The sequence below is a fragment of the Hemiscyllium ocellatum genome, chromosome 13, assembly GCF_020745735.1.
Source record: "Hemiscyllium ocellatum isolate sHemOce1 chromosome 13, sHemOce1.pat.X.cur, whole genome shotgun sequence".
NCBI classification, from domain to species: domain Eukaryota; kingdom Metazoa; phylum Chordata; class Chondrichthyes; order Orectolobiformes; family Hemiscylliidae; genus Hemiscyllium; species Hemiscyllium ocellatum.
Window position 1 is genome coordinate 23,287,357 of NC_083413.1, and position 20,747 is coordinate 23,308,103.

General features: G+C 43.3%; 1 protein-coding gene across 2 annotated transcripts in view; it reads left to right on the forward strand.

Annotated features, from left to right (window-relative positions):
• Nucleotides 1–1,389: 1,389 nt before the first annotated feature.
• Nucleotides 1,390–20,747, forward strand: part of LOC132821808 (phospholipase D1-like) — a 158,037-nt gene continuing 138,679 nt past the window's right edge. For both annotated transcript variants that reach the window (XM_060834619.1, XM_060834624.1), the window contains exon 1: nt 1,390–1,550. The gene's annotated coding sequence lies outside the window, so the exon portion shown is untranslated. The remainder of the gene's footprint in view (nt 1,551–20,747) is intronic.

The following is a 20,747-nucleotide window of genomic DNA, read 5'->3' on the forward strand; positions in this document are numbered from 1 at the left end:
CATTCAGATGTATACAGTCTTTCCATTCAGAGAACATATTGGGTCATTGATATTTACAATTCTTTATGTTAACCACCAACATTTAGCTGAGGCCCAACTACTGAATGGGCCCTCCCTAATTCTTTGGCAGAGGGGCCTTACACGGTGGTTTGTCCCCAACCACGCCTCGGTGGCAGGTGCCCCAAGCTTCAACACATCCTTCTAGCATTGGACCTTGGAATGTGCCAGTCTGCAACACTCAGCCAGGGTCAACTCCTTCGACTGGAAGACCAGCAGGTTTTGGGCAGACCAAAGAGCGTCTTTTACTGAACTGATGATCCTCTAGGCACAGCTGATGTTCGTCTTGGGGAACAGACCATAGAGCATGCCTTCCCACATCACAGAGCTGCTCAGGACGAACCTCGACAAACACCACTGCATTCCGCTCTTGACTTTCTCTGCAGAAGCACATTTCAGAAGGAGATGTGTGACAGTCTGGTCCCCACCACAGCTGCTTTGAGGGCAGCGTGCGGTGGGGCAGACAGTCCAGGCCTGCATGAACGATCTCACAGGAAGAGCCCTTCTCACCACCAGCCAAGCCATGTCTTGGTGCTTGTTTGAAAGTTCTGGCGATGAGGCATTTCGCCAAATGACTTTGATAGTCTGCCCAGGGAACCGCTTGACAGGATCCACCCTCTCCTTTTCCTGAAGGATCTCAATGACACTACTTGCTTACAGATTGTGTTCAAATGCAATTCTCATGCTGCTGGTGGTCCAGCACCTCCAGATCAGTTCTGAATAGATCCTATTTAGCATAGAGATACTGCTATTCAACATTAGAGGAAAGCTTATGGTGCAGTGGTAGTGTCCCAGTCTGAGCTGGGAGGCCTGGGTTTAGATCCCACTTGGTCCAGAGGTGTGTAATACCATCCTTGAACAGTCTGTTTCGAATCATAGGTTAAAGGTATTTTTAAAAGGGCAAGTGTACCATACTTTCTTAATTAGCTTATCTCGCCCTCATTGTTTGACGCTTTACTGAATACTTGAGAAAGCCATGACTCACTGAGTTGGAATGCGTCCCAGCCCTCACGCTCAGTCTCATTGTTTTCTCTTGTTAAAAAAACACAGAATTGTAGATGGTGATCAGAGTGCAATGGGTTAACTGAACTCGGACTGCTGCTTTCCTGGGTCACTGGGAACTTCAGGAGTGGGGGCAGATTTACCCTGGCAGCTTAAAATGTAGAAGTTTCTCAACCTGAACTTTCTGTTATTAGTTAAACCCCCTTTTAGAAGAAAGTGTAAACCTGTTTGGCTGGAAATTCAAATGAAGTCACTGACAGGAGTATAATTTATGACCTGTGGGTGTGTGTCAGGCTTTGTTTCCATTTGCTGGGTCCAGTGTGCACTCAGTGCCCGTGAGATCCATTTTACAAGTCACCTCTTGAACGCTGGAGATACGCAACCCATGAACTATCAGAGAGAAGGGAAGGACAACAAAGCAGCAAAAACTGGTGTAATTGGAAAATACAGGACTGTTCAGGAAGTGATCTGCCAGACTTGTAAAGGAGAAGGTAACTGTGCAACACTACTTTTCCCCAAGCCCTAAGAGCAAAATTACTTTCGTTTGTGTCGTGCAGCTGGATGATCCAGAGAACCTCTAGCACTTTACATACCTCTTGGATAACTTGTGTTTCATGTAAGTTGTCATTATTGGCTAGGCTGTGGGTATTTTCGGCTGGGCTACAATTTGTCTATCCTAGCTGCCTTTGAGAAGGTGGTGATGAGCTGCCTCATTGAGCTGTTGTAGTCACTGTAGTGCCATTACACCTGCAAGGCTGTTGGGGAGGGACTCCCAGGATTTTGACACAGTGACACTGAAGCAACGGCAATACAGTTCTGAGTTAGGATGAAGAGTGTCTCGAAAGGGAAAATGACTAATTAGATTAGATTCCGTACAGTGTAGAAACAGGCCCTTCAATCCAACAAGTCCACACTGACCCTCCGAAAAGCAACCCACCCAGACCACTTCCCCTACATTCACCCTTGACTAATGCACCTAACACTGTGGGCAATTTAGAATGGCCATTCACCTGAGATGGACTGTGGGAGGAAACCGAAGCACACAGAGGAAACCCTCTTTGCTCTCCACTCCACCTTCAATTTTGGTGTCGTCTGTAAACTATCTAACTGTGCCTCCTATATTCACATCCAAATCATTTATGTAAATGATGAAAAGTAGTGGACCCAACACTGATCCTTGTGGCACTCCACTGGTCACAGGCCTCCAGTCTGAAAAGCAACCCTCCACCAACACCACCCTCTGTCTTCTACCTTCGGGCCAGTTTTGTATCCAAGTGTGAGGTCTTCTTGTATTCCATGAGATCTTGCTAACCAGACTCCCACGAGGAACCTTGTTGAACATCTTACTGAAGTCCATATAGATCACGTCTACTGCTCTGCCCTCATTAATCCCCTTTTGTTACTTCTTTAAAAAAACTCAATCAAAATCATGATTTCCCACACACAAAGCCATGCTGACTATCCCTAATCATTCCTTGCCTTTCCAAATACAGATAACTCCTGTCCTTCAGAATTCCCTCCAACAACTTGCCCACCACCGAGGTCAGGCTCACTGGTCTATAGTTCCCTGGATTTTCCTTATCACCTTTCTTAAACAGTGGCACCGAGTTAGCCAACCTCCAGTCTTCTGGCACCTCACCTGTGACTATCGATGATACAAATATCTCACCAAGAGACCCAGCAATCACTTCCTAGCTTCCCACAGAGTTCTAGGGTACAATTAGATTAGATTACTTACAGTGTGGAAACAGGCCCTTCGACCCAACAAGTCCACACCGACCCGCCGAAGTGCAACCCACCCATGCCCCTACGTTTACCCCTACCTAACACTACGGACAATTTAGCATGGCCAATTCACCTGACCCGCACATCTTTGGACTGTGGGAGGAAACCGGAGCACCCGGAGGAAACCCACGCAGACACGGGGAGAACGTGCAAACTCCACACAGTCAGTCGCCTGAGTCGGGAATTGAACCTGGGTCTCAGGCGCTGTGAGACAGCAGTGCTAACCACTGTGCCACCGTGATCCTGGGGATTTATCCACTTTTATCCATTTCAAGACATCTAGCACTACCTCCTCTGAAGTATGGGAATTTTTCAAGCTGTCACCATCTATGTCCCCACATTCTATATCTTTCATGTCTTTCTCCACAGAAAACACTGATGCAAAATACTCATTTAATATATCCCCCATTTCCTGCGGCTTCACACAAAGGCTGCCTTGCTGATCTTTGAGGGGCCTTATTCTCTCCCTAGTTACCCTTTTGTCCTTCATGTATTTATAACCCTATTTGCCAAAGCTATCTCATGTCCACTTTTTGCCCTCCTGATTTCCCTCTTGAGTATACTCTTACTGCCTTTGTACTCCAAGGATTCACTCAATCGATCCTGTCTATATCTGACATATGGTGGGCCTGTGGAATTCATTGCCGCAGAGTGCAGTGCAGGCCGGGACGCTAAATGTCTTCAAGGCAGAGATTGATAGATTCTTGATGTCACGAGGAATTAAGGGCTATGGGGAGAATGTGGGTAAGTGGAGTTGAAATGCCCATCAGCCATGATTGAATGGCGGAGTGGACTCGATGGGCCGAATGGCCTTACTTCCACTCCTATGTCTTATGGTCTTATGGTCTTATGCTTCCTTTTTCTTATCCAAAACCTCAATTTCCCCCATCATCCAGCATTCCCTCCACCTACCAGCCTTTCCTTTCACCCAAACAGGAATATATTTTCTCTGGACTCTCGTTATTTCACTTTTGAAGGCATCCCATTTTCCAGCCACCCCTTTAACTGCGAGTATCTGATCCAAGCTGAAAATGTGTTGCTGGTTAAAGCACAGCAGGTTAGGCAGCATCTCAGGAATAGGGAATTCGACGTTTCGAGCATAAGCCTTTCAAAGTCAGCTTTTGAAAGTTCTTGTCTAATACAGTCAAAATTAGCCTTTCTCCAATTTGGAACTTCAGTGTCATAGAGTCACAGAGATGTACAGCACAGAAACAGACCCTTCGGTCCAAATTGTCCACGCCGACTAGATTGCCTAAGTTAAATTCCTTGAGTGGCATGGTGGCTCAGTGGTTAGCACTGCTGCTTCACAGAGCCAGGGACCCCGGTTTGATTCCCACGGGCGACTGTCTGTGTGGAGTTTGCATATTCTCCCCTTGTCTGTGTGGTTTTCCTCCCACAATCCAAAGATGTGCAAATCAGTTGAATTGCCCATAATATTAGGTGCATTAGTCAGGATAAATATAGTACAGGGGAATAGGTCTGGGTGTGTTACTTTTCAGAGGGTCGATGTGGATTTGTTGGGCTGCAGGGCCTGTTTCCCTAATGTAGGGAATCTAATCTAATCATATTCCAGCACCTGGCCCACATCGCTCTAAACCTTTCCTACCCACCCAGATGCTATTAAATGGTGGAATTGTACCAGACTCCATCTCTTCCTCTGGCAGCTCATACCATATATGCACCACCCTTTGCATGATTTCCATGTTTGAAATTAATTATCTTCACCTCTTCCAACCCTATCATGAGCAGTGAGTTCCAGCTCATTTTCATTCTCTGTGTAAAAACCTCATTTTTTCCTCTCCCCTACCCAGAACATTATATCTGTGCCCCCTAGTCCTTGTACCATCACGTTCCCTCACTTTAATCTTGTACCCTAAAATCAAATGTCCTCAGTTTGGACGCAAACTGTCTGCTGGTTGGATTCATAGCCGGCATACAGGAAGATGATTGTGGTTATCAGAGGTCAGTCAATGCAGTACCTGAACATCTCTACAGGACAATCTTAGGATAGCATCTTCGACCCAACCATCTTCAGCTGCTTCAGCAAAGACCTTCCCTCCATCCAGAGTTCCCACTCATTTCTTTCTTAAAATTTTCTTCATGGACCTCCAAGGTCAATACATAGCAGTGAGTGACGCCAACGCAGCGATGGCTATATGGCCTCTCACTCCAGCTTACAGGAAACATTGTTTCCCTTATGAGTTCAGAAGTGGTAATTCCTCATTCATTAGTGAACAATATTCAGCACTATTCACAACTCCTCAATTACTGAAGCAGTCCATGTCTAAATGCAACAAGATCTGGACAATATCCAGGCATCAGCTGACAAGTGACAAGCAATGAATTCATAACTCAAATTCCAGGCAATGACTGTCACTCACAAGAGAATTCCTAACAATTACCCCTTGACATTCAATGGCATTACCATCATTGGTTCCCCTCCACTATCAACATCCTGGTGGTTATCATTAACCAGACACTGAACTGCACTAACCACATACTGTAGCACCAAGAGCAGGCCGGAGGCTAGGAATCCTGAAGTGGGCAATTCACCACCTGACTTTTGGAGCCTGTCCATCACCTACGAAGCATGAGTCAGGAATGTGATGGAATGCTCACACTTGTATGGAGAGTGCAGTTCCAACAAGACTCAAGGATGAGCCAGAACGAAGCAGCCTGCTTAACTGGCATCACGTGTATAAACACTCACTCCCTCCACCACTGATGCACAGCAGCAACAGTCTGTACTATCAATAAGGATACTGCAGAAATTCACCAAGGCTCCCAGAACTGTTACCATTTACAAGGACATGGGCAACAGATGCACAGGAATACTACCAGCAGCAAGACACTCTACTTGTCCTGACACGGAAATATATCTCTTGTGCATTTAATGTCATTGAGTCAAACTCTTGGAACTGCCTCATTAATTATACGGTTTTTTCCTTATACAAAATGGAGTGCAATGGTTCAAGGAGACAGCTCACTGCAACTTTCTTATGGGTAATTAGAGATGGGCAATATGTACTGGCCCCAGCAGCAAGGTCCACGTCCTATAAGTGGGTTTAATAGCGACATTGTCTACAATCCTATACGTTTTTTTAAAAAATTACCATGACACCCTTTTTTCTCTCCATAGGCCACAGTTTTATCCAAGCTGACAGTAACCCTCCTACTCCATTAGCCTCCATTTTGTAAACCATCTGTTTGGACAGTGCTTGTCAAACTCTTTCCTAAGATCCAAAGACACAACATTTGGTGCATTCCTTCATTCACATTCTCTGCTACTTTCATTAAAACATTTCGACTACCAGCATGCAAGCCTGGTGGCTCAGTGGTTAGCTCTGCTGTGTCACAGTATCAGGAGACCTGGGTTTGATTCCAGCCTTGGGCGACTGTCTGTGTGGAGTTTGCATATTCTCCCCGTGTCTGTGTGGGTTTCCTCCCACAGTCCAAAGATGTGCAAGTCAGGTGAATTGGTGTATTAGTCAGAGGGGGTGGGTTACTCTTCAAAGAATTGGTGTGGACTTGTTGGGCTGAAGGGCCTGTTTCCACACTGTAGGGAATCTAATCGAAAAAATTGGCCTTTTACCAATTTGTGTGCCTCTCCTTAATGAGCTGAAATCACTTGCAGTCTATTTTGAATATTTTTCCACCAGTTTATTCTTTCTGAGAACATTACCCATCACTGATGCAAGGTTAACCTGTCTGTAATTGTGGGGAATGCTGTGACACTCTTTCTTGAATAAAGACATCACATTTGCCACTTTCTGATTTTCTGGCACCTCCTTTTATCTCATTTAAAATTCAGTCATAAAACATGAGCATCTCTGGCTAATTTGAGATTTATTGCTCAGTCCTATTTGATTAAGCGTTAACTACATCGCTGTGGGTCTGGAGTCATGTGTAGACCAGACCAGGTAGGATTGGCTGATTTCCTTCTCTCAAGGGTATCAGTAAGCTAGATGGGCTGGTCCTTATCTGGCCTACATGTGACTCCAGACCCACAGCAAGGGGGTTGACACCCTTGGGGGGGAACTAAGGATGTTCAATAAATGCTGGCCCAGCCAGAAACATCCACTGAACGAATAAAAAATTGAACTGAATGGCTTCATGGCTTATTCCAGAGTACTGTTAAGAGTCAGTCACATTGTTATAGCTCTGGACTCACCTGTAGGTCATGACCAGGTAATGACTTGAGATTTTTTTCTCTAAAAATATGACTGAATCAGATGGGCTTTGAGAATAAATGGTGGTAGGTTCATGGCACCATCATTAAGACATGATTTCAATCAAGATTCAATAATTCAATCCAAATTCCCTCAGCCACATGATGGGATTAGCACCAAAGATCCCCCCTCCTCCACCACCAGTGCAATAAGGTGGTCCTCTAGAATGCTCATCCAGTGACATGCCCATTTCACCACTGTTAACCCCACTCCATACTCTGCCTATCACTTCGCTAACTGCCCACAATATGCTATTGCATCAATTGTCTGTGAGTCATCACTGAGAAAACAACGATATGTCAATGTTCCAGGTTCAAAGGGTGCTTCTGACACTATAGACTTAAGATGATCAGTTGGCAAAAGTGAGGACTGCAGATGCTGGAAATCGGAGTCTAGATTAGAGTGGTGCTGGAAAATTTAATGTACTGAGCAGAGAATCTTCTGTTGCTGAACATTTCCTGATTTTTGAGAAAAACTCTCAAATTCTGTCAATGAGACTGTGAGGAGGTGGAGTTTGATTCCATTCAAATGTTTTTTTGAAATCAAAGAACTCTGTATTTGGAGGCAGCACTCATTGTATTATAACTTAAACACTCAGAAAGCTTCCTTTATAGCCATTTAGCTGGGGTCCAGCAGTATGGGGCTGGATGGAGAATTGGGAATTAAGCAGATTTCCTATTTCTAAGCAATACGTTGTCATAAAACAGTGTGTGTGTGTATGTGTGTGTGTCTCTATGTGTGTGTGTCTTTGTATGTGTGTGTGTCTCTGTGCCTTTGTGTGTGTGTCTGTCTCTGTGCGCGTGTGTGTGCGTGCGCGTGTGTCTGTGTGTGTGTGTGTGTGTGTGTCTGTGTCTGTGTGTCTGTGTGTGTGTCTGTGTGTGTGTCTGTGTCTGTGTGTCTGTGTGTGTGTTTGTGTCTGTGTGCGCGCGTGTGTGTGCCTGCTTGCTGATGTTACTGCCACACAAGTCAGGTCCCGAAATGAAGCCTGGTTTGATGGATCATACATTCAGTTTTGTTTTGATTTTAGTTAGTTAACATGACAGTCATTAGATATTTACAAGACGCTGCAGATCTTCTTAATCAAAAAACTCCCTGTTGTTAATAAACTTATCTAAATTAGATGAGACTGATTACAATAGTCTTAATGTGCAGTATAACGAGTTCAACCTGTTTCCAAACTGTCTGTTACAGAGCGGGTATAGTTAAATAAAATGACATCCTTATCTCAAATCTTTAGATTCAGCTGATTTGACTCGTTGAAGGTTTTTTCCTATGGAGGCATTTTATACAGTCATTTCTTGTCTGCCAACATGAATTTCTCTCAAGTCTGAGAACCAACACTTTCTCAGTTCGAATAATGTGCAGACTTCTTCTGGTATGGAAATTGTAATTGACTAAACCATTCGCCAGGAGTGAGTATTCCCGAAACTGTCCTGAATTCCTCTTGTTTGCTTTTTAAATTTGTTTCTATACTGTCTCCATTTTAAAATCCAAAATTTAAGTGTACATATAGATTATACACATTTCATTGCAGCAAGTATGAGACTACAGGTTTACATAAGAGAATGCACGTATGAGTGCATGGTGAGAGTCTATGCTATGTATAGAATGTGTAAATAGAGTCACAGAGTCATAGAGATGTATAGCACGCAAACAGACCCTTCGGTCCAACTTGCCTATGCTGACCAGATATCTTAAACTAATCTAGCCCCATGTGCCAGCACTTGGCCCATATCCCTCTAAATTCTTACTATTCATATATTCACCCAGATGCCTTTTAAATGCTGCAATTGTACTCGCTTTCATCATTTCCTCTGTTCCATCATTTCCTCATTCCATACCCACACCACCCTCTGCATGAAAAAGTTGCCTTTGTAAGTCTTTCCCCTCTCATCTTAAACCTATGCACTCTAGTTCTGGACTCCCCAGGGAAAGGATCCTGTTTATTTATGCCCCTTATAATTTTATAAAACTCCATCATGTCACGCCTCAGCCGCCAACACTCCATGGAAAGCAGCCCCAGAGTATTCATCTCTCCCTATAGCTCAAACCCTCCAAACCTGACAACATCCTTGAAAGGGTTCAGAAAAGATTTACAAGTTTCACAACATCCTTCCTATAGGAGGGAGACCAGAATTGCAAACAGTATTCCAAGAGTGGCCTAACCAATGTCCTGTACAGCTGCAACATGACCTCTCAACTCCTATACGCAATGCACTGACCAATAGTGGAAAGCATACCAAATGCCTTCCTCACTATCCTATCTATCTGCAAGTCCACTTTTCAGGCACTGTGAAACTCCACTCCAAGGTCTCTTTATTCAGCAACACTCACCAAAACCTTACCATTAACATATAAGTCCTGCCCTGATTTGTCTTTCCAAAATGCAGTTCTCACATTTATTTAAATTAAATTCCATCTGCCACTCCTCAGCCTAATGTACATAGATAAGTGCAAAGATGTGCAGATTAAGTGGATTGGCCATTCTAAATTGCATATAGTGTACAGGCATTTAGACTAGTTGGATTAGCCATGGGAAATGTGATAGGGTGAGTGGCTGGATCTGGGTGGGATGCTTTTTAGAGGGTCAGTGCTGTCTTAATAGGCTGAATGTCCTTCTTCTGCATTTTAGGGATTCTATGCTTCTGTGTGTGTGTGTACACATCAATATATAGAACTGTATACTATATGTGTGTATACTTACCACACAAAAGACATGCGTGTCTAGCAGGAACTATAGGCAATCATAGCCTGCAGATGCTTAATGTCAAGAAACAGGACCCATTGATTGGGAGATTAAAGTGTGAATCACATAGTATGGAGCAGCAATAATGTCTTGTCAGAATCATTAACAACTGCAACAAATCTCCTTTTGCCTTAAAAATTAATGATTCTGCGTCCATTGCATTTTCAATATGGGAATTCCAAAGATGCTCCAACTCTGTAAATGGATGATCGTTATTTTTAAACTATGACACCTAGTTGTAGACTTGCTTTCTCAAGTCCCCTCAGGATCTTGTATATTTCAAATGATTCACGTCTGACTCTTGCTAACTTCAGATGAAACAGACCTACATCTGTCAAGTCTTTCCCCAATCTGCTCATTCTATGTTAACTGTGCCTGATTACTGTGAGCTTATCCAAGGGTCCTGTTACAATGGCTTTAATAACAGTTCCTAATATTTCTGCTATGGTTGATGTTCAGCTAACTGGTCTATAGTTCCCTACTCTCTATTTCCCTTCCTTTTATAGAATAAAGGAGTTACATTAGCTATTTTCCAATCCACATGAAGTTTTCTTGAAACTAATGTGCTTTGGAAAATTAAAGCTCATCCATCAGCTATCTCACTACTACTTCTTTTAAGATTCTAGAATGAACTCCGTTAGGATCCAGTGACATGTCAACTCAGAGTCCAACAATTTACTCAGTACTATCTTCCTGGTAATTGTAATTTTCTTGTGTTATTCACTCCCTTTCACGTTCTGATATACAGCTACGTCTGGAATGTTACTTATATCATCTGTAGTGAAGACCTATACAAGCTATCTGTTTACTTTCACCTGTCATCTCTTTATCTAAGTGCTGTCTCACAGCGCCAGGATGAAACCGGGTTCAATTCCACCCTCGGGCAACTGTATGGAGTTTGCACATTCTCTCCATGTCTGTGTGAGTTTCCTCCAGGTGCTCCTGTTTCATCCCACAGTTCAAAGATGTGCATGTTAAGTGGAATGGCCAGGCTAAATTGCCCCATAGTGTCCAGGGATGTTTAGGTTGGGTGGATTAGCTATGGGGAAAACAGAGTTACAAGGATAGGATGAAGGGGTGGTTGGGTCTGAGTAGGATGGTCTTTGGTGGGCTGAATGGTCTGCTTCCACACTCCAGGGATTCTATGGTTCTTAGATATCTACCAAGGCAGCTCATGATCAGCACCTTGAGAGCAATTAGGAATGGCCAATAAATGCCAGCCTTGTCTGCAACATGTACATCCCATTAAACATCAAGAGAAAATATGAAAGCCCCAGTCTTTCAAGGCCAAAAAGTGCCAAATCACCTCCCATCTGTCCAAAATCTCTCTCAAGGTGACCAAACTATTCTGGTTCTTTGGGGGCCTCTCACCTCGAGGAGAAAGTGAGGTCTGCAGATGCTGGAGATCAGAGCTGAAAACATGTTGCTGGAAAAGCGCAGCAGGTCAGGCAGCATCCAAGGAGCAGGAGAAGCTCATGCCCGAAACGTCGATTCTCCTGCTCCTTGGATGCTGCCTGACCTGCTGTGCTTTTCCAGCAACACATTTCCAGCGGCCTCTCACCTCCCCAAGCTGAAGTTGTGTTCCATATTATTCAGTGCTTTTACAGCTTTCAGTTTCCAGTCATTTAAAATTATGCCTCCAAACTTCTTCCTGTTGCTGAATTATTCAATTGTAAGAGGCACCAGAGTTTTTACAAACCCTGTGTGTTGTGAAAGGTTGTCATGCCAACTGCAGGATCAAGTTGCTGCAACTTAAAACTCGAGTTCTTTTCTCTGTGGTAAAATGAAGTAGTTGCAAAATCCCAAAAGGACTGTCATGGACAATAAATACTGCTGTTCTCTTCAAATACATTTGAATAATAAAATGCTGTTCCAAATATTTACTTTTGTACTCTCTCTCACCACTGCTGCAGTTTGTGAAAGGAGTTGACTTCTGTTATGCAGGTCCATTGGTGGCCACTTGGGAAGATGTCCAGGGATCTGTCAGCTCAGCAACTGCAGGAGGCATCACCGTTGGTCAAAAACCGGTCTCATCCAATGTCCATTCATTTGCAGTGTTGACCGATCAGAGCAGGCTGTCTGGATAGTTTGACAGTCATCACTGAGCCCCTCTTGCTGGAACACTTTCGTTTAGCCACTGAGAGATGCAAAGATATTCAACCCCTAGAGCTCAGTCAAACTTGTCAGACATGACATCCCCGATAAAACTATGGTGACTATCCTTAAATAATTCTTGTCTCGCCAAGTGGAGAATAATTCTGTCCCTAACAATTCTTTCGAAAACTTTTCTGTCCATGAGCATTAGGTTCACTGTCAACATAAACATAGAACAGTCCAGCAAAGGAACAGGCCCTTTGTCTACCATGTTTGAGCTGACCATGATTACATTCTAAATTAATCCCATCTGCCCACATATGGTCCATATCCCTCGATTCCCTGCCTGTGCATGTCTATCTAAATACCTCTGTCAGAATGCTATCATATCTGCTTCTGTCGCCACCGCTTCCAAGGACCTACCACCTTTTTATCTCTCACCTTTAAACTTATGCCCCTTGTATTTGACATTACTACCTTGGGGGAAAGAAACCCTCCAACTATCCACCCTTCTCGCAATTTTATTTACTTCTTTCGGGTTGCCCCTCAGCCTCCGAAGCTCTAGCAAAAGCAATCTAAGTTTGTACTACCTCTTCTTATGGCTAATACACTCCAATCAGGTAACATTCTGGTAAAACTGTTTTGCATCTTCTCCAAAGCCTCCATAGCCTTCCTCAAGTGTGATGGGCAGTGGTGCACACAATGCTCCAAATATGATCAAACTAATGCTTTATATAGCTGCAACATGACTTGCCAACATTTATACTCAATGCCTTGACTGATGAAAGCAAGCATGCTGTATGCCTTCTTTACCACCTTATCCACTTGCATTGCCACTTTCAAGGAGTTATCAACTTACAGGGCGGCACGGTGGCTCAGTGGCTTAGTGGTTAGCACTGCTGCCTCACAGCGTCAGGGACCCGGGTTTGATTCCTGCCTCGGGCAACTGTCTGTGTGGAGTTTGCACATTCCCCCTCGTGTCTGCATGGGTGTGCTCTGGTTTCCTCCCACAATCCAAAGATGTGTAGGTCAGGTGAATGGCCATGTTACATTGTCCATAGTGTTAAGTGTATTAGTCAGGAGTAAATGTAGTGGAATGAGTCTAGGTGGGTTATTCTTCGGAGGGTCGATGTAGACTTGTTGTATCGAAGGGCCTCTTTCCATACTGTAGGGAATCTAGTCTAATCAAACACCCTAAGATCCCTTTGTATATCAATGCCCCTGAGGGTCTGGACACTTACCATATACTTTCCTCTTACATTTGTCCTCCAAACATACATCACCTCACACTTGTCTGGATTGAACTTCACCAGCCCTTTCTCCACCCAACTTCCAAGTGTCACTTATATCCTACTGTATCCCTCAATAACATTCCTCACTAACTACAACTCCATCAATTTCCATGTCTTCTGAAACTTACTAATCAGACCACCTACATTTACATACAAATCATTTATATATATTACAAATAAGAGGTCCCAGCACTGATCCTGACAGAGCACTACTGGCCACAGAGTTCCAGTCAGAAAAACATCCCTCCAAAATTATCCTCTGTCTTTAATGTTCAAGTCAAAATTGGATCCACCTTACTAAATTGTCATGGTTATATGTGACTTTATCTGTAGGACCAGCCTACCATGAGGAACCTTGTTAAATGCTTTAGTTAAATCAATGCAGACAACATCCACTCCCCTACCCTCATCAATCATCTTTGTCACTTCCTCAAAACACTCAAATAAATTTGTGAGACAAGACCTCCTCTGTATAAAGCCATGCTGACTACGCCTAATATGCCCATTCTTCTTCAAACGCTGTCTCTAAGAATCTTTTCCTAGAATTCCCATGCTACTGATGTATGGCTCACTGGCGCATAATTTTTTTGATTATCTCTGTCGTCTTCCTTAAACAAGGAACAACATTGGCTATTCTGCAGTCTTCTGGAACCTTGCCTGTGGCTAAAGAGCATACAAAGATCTCTGTCAAGGCCCAGGCCCTAGCAATCTCCCCTCTTGCCTCTTTCATTATCCTGGGATAGATCTCATCAGACCCTGGGGATTTATCTACCTTAATGTGTTTCAAGACATCCAACGCAACTTCCTTTTTAACATCAATATGCCCCAGAATATCAACATACCCTTCCCTAATCTTACCATCATGAAGTCCTTCTCCTTTGTGAATAATAATGTGAAGTACTCATTAAGGACCATTTCCTCTGGCTCTGCATAAATTCGCTCCTTTGTCCTTGAGTTGAACTAGCCTTTCCCTAGCTACCCTCTTGCTGCTTACGTGTAAAATGCTTTGGAATTCTCCTTCATTTGGTATTTGAAGGCCCCTTCCAGCCCTCATAATTTGTTGTTTAAGTTTTTTTTCTGTTTCCTTTATATTCCTCAAGCCCCTTGTCTGATTTCAGCTTCCAAACCTTACATACGCTTCCTTACATACAGTTCCTGAATTTTGCCAGCCTGACTTTCATCTTCTCAGGAATATGTGGTCCTGAACTCTGAACTATAGGTTTGGTTTATGAAATGGGCTTATCTCCACCACCTTTGTTGAACAATGATACACACATTAGCTATCCTCATTTCCCTATCGTCCATCCTATGTCCAGAGAAGATTTGAAAATTAATGCTAAAGAGTCTGCAATCTCATCCCTTGCCTCCCTCCATCTGGATCTCATCGAGATCTACATGCCCCTGTCCTGATGTGTTCCCTCTAATGAGGTCCTGCATTTTTGCTCTTTTGTAGGACGTTCTACATGCTGGCTTAAAAACCCCTCACGTATTCAAGTTTAAGAGTTCCGCCCCCTCTAAGCCTGTCACATACTGTCGATCCCAATTAATATTATGGAAGTTAAAATCTCCTACGATTATCATTCTATTACTTTACACTTGCCTGAGATTTACGTACATGTCTATCTCTCCCTGACAGTTTGGAAATCTATAGTACACACCCAGCAAAGTTATTGTCCCCCTTTCTGTTTTTAACCCTTGTATCTTCAGTTGAGGAACTTCCTCAGATATCATCCTTCCTTCCTGTAATAATTGATCAGTTGTTCATTATTACAACAACTGATACATATACCCCTGCCCCTCATTCTGTGTCTCACCTGAAGACTCTATATCACAAAATATTGAGCCACCAGTCCTGCTCCTCCCTCCATGGTAACAAGGACATTATAACCCTACGTGTTAAGACCCTAAACTCATCTGCCTTTCTCATAATACTTCTTGTCTCCTTCCTATTGGAAAGATGGTGTGAAACTTGAAAGGGTTCAGAAAAGATTTACAAGGATGTTGCCAGAGTTGGAGGATTTGAGCTATAGAGAGAGGCTGAACAGGCTGGGGTTGTTTTCCCTGGAGCGTTGGAGCTGAGGGGTGACCTTATAGAGGTTTACAAAATTATGAGGGACATGGATCGGGTAAATAGGCAAAGTTTTTTCCCTGGAGTCAGGGAGTCCAGAACTAGATTTAGAGTGAGAGGGGAAAGACATAAAAGAGACCTACAGGGCATCTTTTTCATGCAGAGGATGGTACTTGTATGGAATGAGCTGCCAGAGGCAGTGGTGGAGGCTGGTACAATTGCAGCATTTAGAAGGCATTTGGATGGGTATATGAATAGGAAGGGTTTGGAGGGATATGGGCCGGGTGCTGGCAGGTGGGACTAGATTGGGTTGGGATACCTGGTCGGCATGGACGAGTTGGACTGAAGGGTCTGTTTCCATGCTGTACATCTCTATGACTCTAATAGCTGCCATCCAACCTTGCTGTGATCTCTTTGGCCTCAACTTGACTGTATATTCTCTCCCTACCAGAGTGACCTAGTTTTACTTCTGTGTCCGTCTGTGCCTCAGCATCTATTTTACCTCCATTTCATGACCCTCTGCCGAATTAGTTTCAGCCCTCACAAACAGCACTAGCAAACAGCCTTTTTGAGAAAAAATATTGTCATATGCCACGTAGTCAGGGTCTGGAATGTAGTGGTGTGGTGGAGCCAGGTTCAATTGAGGTATTCCGGATGGAATTGACAATGACACTAAGCCATGAATGAATATTTTGACAATTGTTGCAGACACAGTAGGCTGAATAGCCTCATTATTGGGCTTCATATTCCTCTGCAATAGAGCTGGTCATGTTTCAGTTCTGGTGCAACCTGTTGGACTTTCACAGGTCCCACTTTCCCTAGAATTGCACCCCGTGATCCAGGAAGCTAAAGCCCTCCCTGCTGCACTGACTCTTGAGAGTTCTGTCTCTCTGAGACTATGCTTACTGGCATGTGACACCAGAAATAAGGTGTTCGCCAAGGTTCATCAAAGAAGACTGGTTAGCAAAGTTAGATCTCATCAAATATGGGGATAACTAGCCATTTGGATACAGGCTTGAAGGTAGAAGACAGAGGGTGGTGGTAGAGGGTTGTTTTTCAGACTGGAGGCCTGTGACCAGTGGGGTTCCACAAGAATCAGTGCCAGGTGCATGGCTTTTTGTCATTTATAAAAATGATTTGGATGTGAACATAGGAGCTATAGTTAGTAAGTTTACAGATGACACCAAAATTGGAGATGTAGTGGACTGCAAAGATGGTTACATCTATAAGGACACCCCTCAGCCTCTGATGCTCTTGGGAAAACAGCTCCAGCCCATTCAGCCTCTCCCTATAGCTCAAACCCTGCAACCCTGGCAACACCCTTGTAAATCTTTTCTGAATCTTTTCAAGTTTCACAACATCCTTCTGATAGGAAGGAGATCAGAATTGCACGCAATATTCCAACAGTGGCCTAACCAATGTCCTGTACAGCCACAACATGACCTCCCAGCACCTGTACTCAATACTCTGACCAATAAAGGAAAACATACCAAACTCCTTCTCCACAATCCTATCTAACCTGCGACTCTATTTTCAAGGAACTATGAATCTGCACCCCAAGGTCTCTTTGTTCAGCAACACTCCCTAGGACCTGTATAAGTCCTTGGTGTATAAGTCCTGTTCTAATTTGCTTTTTCAAAATACAGCACCTTGCATTTATCTAAATTAAACTCCATCTGCCACTTCTCAGCCCAGTGGCCCATCTGATCAAGATCTCATTGCACTCTGAGGTAACCTTCTTCGCTGTCTACAACATCTCATCCCTGATTCTACTTATACTGTTGGTCTCAATTTGAGCCACGATCTCAGACTATGTGCCCATCCTGTTTAGAATGCCCTGAATTTGGTAGCATCTTGGGAACTTGACCCCACACAGGCAATACGCCATTCTGAAGTCCAATCTGTGGCTGTGGAAAATCCTACCCGTACCCCTCTCTGTTGAATCTGCTGCTACTATTGCTCTTACTGTGTTCCTCCTCCTCACCTGATTTCTGGATTTCTGATGACCAGTGGTGGATAGGGTTATGGGGATTGGGTTGAATAAAAGACATTGAAGTATTCAATCAGCCATGATCTTATTGAATGGCAGGGCAGACGTGACAGGCCGAATGACCTATTCCCTGTCCCTATGTCTTCTGACTGCTCCTCCTTAAGATGCGGAACAATCATGTTGACAAACATGCTGTTCGTGGAACATTCAGCCACACAGTTGCACTGCTGTAACTCCAACAGACATTAGCTTTTCTCATTAGCTATTTTGGTATCTTCCTTCACAAAGTGGCTTTCCATCTTCCATTGTGAAAACTAATGTCCCTGTCGTAGTAACACATCGATGTTAAACATTTCAAACAAACACATTATACTGCAGTAGCTGGAAACAAAGTGCTGGAGAAAAGCAGCTGATTCCAAAGCATCTGAGGAGAGACAAACCAAATTAAGGATTTGAGTCCGATGTTGCACTTGGAGAAGGTGGGTGGGAGGTGTAGGAGAGAAGATGATTTGAGGGTGGTTTGAACATGATGCATAGCAGGGCTGGTGTGAGTGATAGGGGATAGATATGGTGGGTTAGAGTGTGGGGATGAAAACTAACAAATCTTTTGATCTCTAGTTCCTGGGTGAAGATGGGCACATTACATGCAGTCATTATGTGTCTGCACCAATGGTGTTGAAATCTTGACTGCTGTTAGGTGCAGGAGTTATACATTGTTGGATACGTATTCAAACCTTTCTGATATCAGTTATCTTTCATCTTTACACACTGTAATCCATATTCCTTTTTTGTCTGTCAGAACCTGGAATATTAAATCAAGTGGTGACTCCAAATTTAAGCACAAAGGTTGGTGTTAAGAGATAATAGGGTTATTCTTTTAAAATCATTGGGAGGTTGAATCATATCAATGTTTTAGATGCTGGATCTCCTCCTCCTCCCTCCTCCCTTCTCCTCCATTCTCTTCCTCCCACCAGCCACATCTCTTTACCTCCCCTCTTCACCCAACCTGTACTCCACCACCCATCCCATCCCTAAACTCCCCACATTCCCCAACACCCCTCATCAATATCTTGACTGTTGCTTCTCCACAGGATTGGGTTCTTGTGGGATGGGCTTTGGGCCAGTACCGAATCTTAATGTATGTACCTGTTTTCCCTCTTCAATTTTCCATTGGTAAAGTTTGAGTTTAGAAGCAGCATGAATGGGTGGAGTCAGATTCTCAAGGAACCGGGGTTTTAGTTTAGCTTCCAGTTGTTGTGGTTTTGAAGTTAGCTGTGGAAGCCCCCGGATATCGTTCTCTGTTGGAATTTTCTCTTGGTAATTTTTTTTCCTCCTGGACTGGAGAAACATGGCATGTGAGACAATCTGTTTTACTGAATTTGCCTTTGCCAAGGGTATGTTTATAGGATGTTACTGTATTTGAACAGTTGCTTAAGTAGTTAACTGATCTATTATTCTGTTAAGTTTTCTTCTTTTTGTGTTTTAACAAGTGTAAGATTAAAGTTTGTTTTGCTTAAATCCTAATAGTGTAGCCAATCAAATTACATCTAGAACACAGCACCTACACTTGCCTTTAAATTAGGTAAAAGTTAGGACCTAAGCTACCTCCTTGATGTACTTGAAGGGGATTTGGGCTGGTCCATAATATAAATACCTCAGCACCTGCTGTTTACAAGTTCAAAGGAAAGTTTAACTTAAAAGTTACAGTGGAAACAAGTCTGTCTATTTAGAGTTATTGAGTCATAGAGATATACAGCACAGAAACAAACCCTTTGGTCCAAATTGTCCATGCCGACCAGATATCCTCAATTAATCTAGTCCCATTTGCCAGCACTTGGCCCACATCCCTCTGAACACTGCCTATTCATATATCCATCCACATGTCTTTTAAATGTTGCAATTATACCAGCTTCCACCACTTCCTCTGGCAGCTTATTCTACATTAGCACTACTTTCTGTGTGAAAAAGTTGCCCCTTACATCCCTTTTAAATCTTTCCCCTTTCATCTTAAATCTATGCCCTCTTGATTTTGGCTCCTGCATCCCAGGGAAAAGACCTTGTCTGTTTATCCTACCCATGCCCTTCAGGATTTTATAAACCTCTATAAGGTCACGCCTCAGCCTCTATCACTCCAGAGAAACAGTCCCAGCCTATTCAACCTCTCTCTATAACTTAAACCTTCCAACCCTGGCAACATCATGTAAATGTTTTCTGAACCCTTTCAAGTTTAACAACATCCATCCTTTCAGATTGCATCTGATTTTTTTCAGGATAAGTTTAACTGCCCCCTGAACATTTTTGACGTGGGGTGAAAGGACATTGGATTACTCTGAGAAACCTATATTAACAGCTTTAAGGCTTACAAGTTGGTCCCTGAGACCAGATAAATCAACATTTCTCCTGATCTAATTTCTGTTCCCAACCTGCCAACTTGACAAGATCCCATGTCGAAACCTCCAGCACAATCCCAGTTGACTCAACCAGTGGGAGGAACCTGGGATATTTAACTCTTTTTTTTAATTTGAGAGGGGTGAGACTAATTGTGACTCTCAGAATGATAGAAATTACGCTGGGAGTTGAAAATGTGTCAAGTGGATTGAATTTCTGAACATCTTAATTCCTGACATGGTTTATTGAGGTGAATTGTAGGGTTTCTGTTTGAGCAGCTACAGACTTGGGAAGTTAACCAGCAAGGTCTACTTCACAGCTGTCAATGAAATGATACAGGGGCCTTATATTTCAGGATGTTTTACTATATTGGTGGTGCTACATAAGTGCAAACCATTGTTTTGTGTATTAAGTCTCGAAGCCACACAGACCAATCAGTGAAAGGTACATTCTCTGTTCATTGGGATTAGGTTGTCTAATTACGCCATTCAGAGACAATGAGCGAGAGCACGAGGAATTGCTTTTATACAGTATCTTCCACAGTTTTAGCATGTCTTGCTTTCAATGACATTGACTTGCTTTCTAAACTATGGTCACTTTTTATTATGCATGAAATGTATCAAACAATATATACACAGCAACATCTCTCAAATAATAATCTAACAAAGGTTCACTTTGGGGGTGAAATACTGGTCCAGGACTTTGGGGAGTTTAATATTTTATTCAAGAGAACAGCACCATCAACAATGCAGCATTCCCCCAGCACTGACACTGTAAACAAGTGTGTTACTTTGGGAAAGCCAGGAGTGAACCCTGCGTGACAGAGGGAAGAGGTTGCTTTAGTGAGGAAGGGGAGGGGGAAGAGACGGAAGCAGACTGGTGAGCTGAACTAGATTTTGTATTCCTGCTGGAAAAGGGTGGGTCACACTGTCACATGTTTCAACCCTTCAAACTGCATGTTCGAACTGCACAGATAATGGGAACCATGTGTCCTAAGGAATTTCTAAATCTGTAAATGGGTGCTGCTGGCTTGCAGTCCCGAGTGAGAGTGGACTTCTGAGAATGGAGAAGGTGCCAAAGCAAGGAGCTGAGCTTG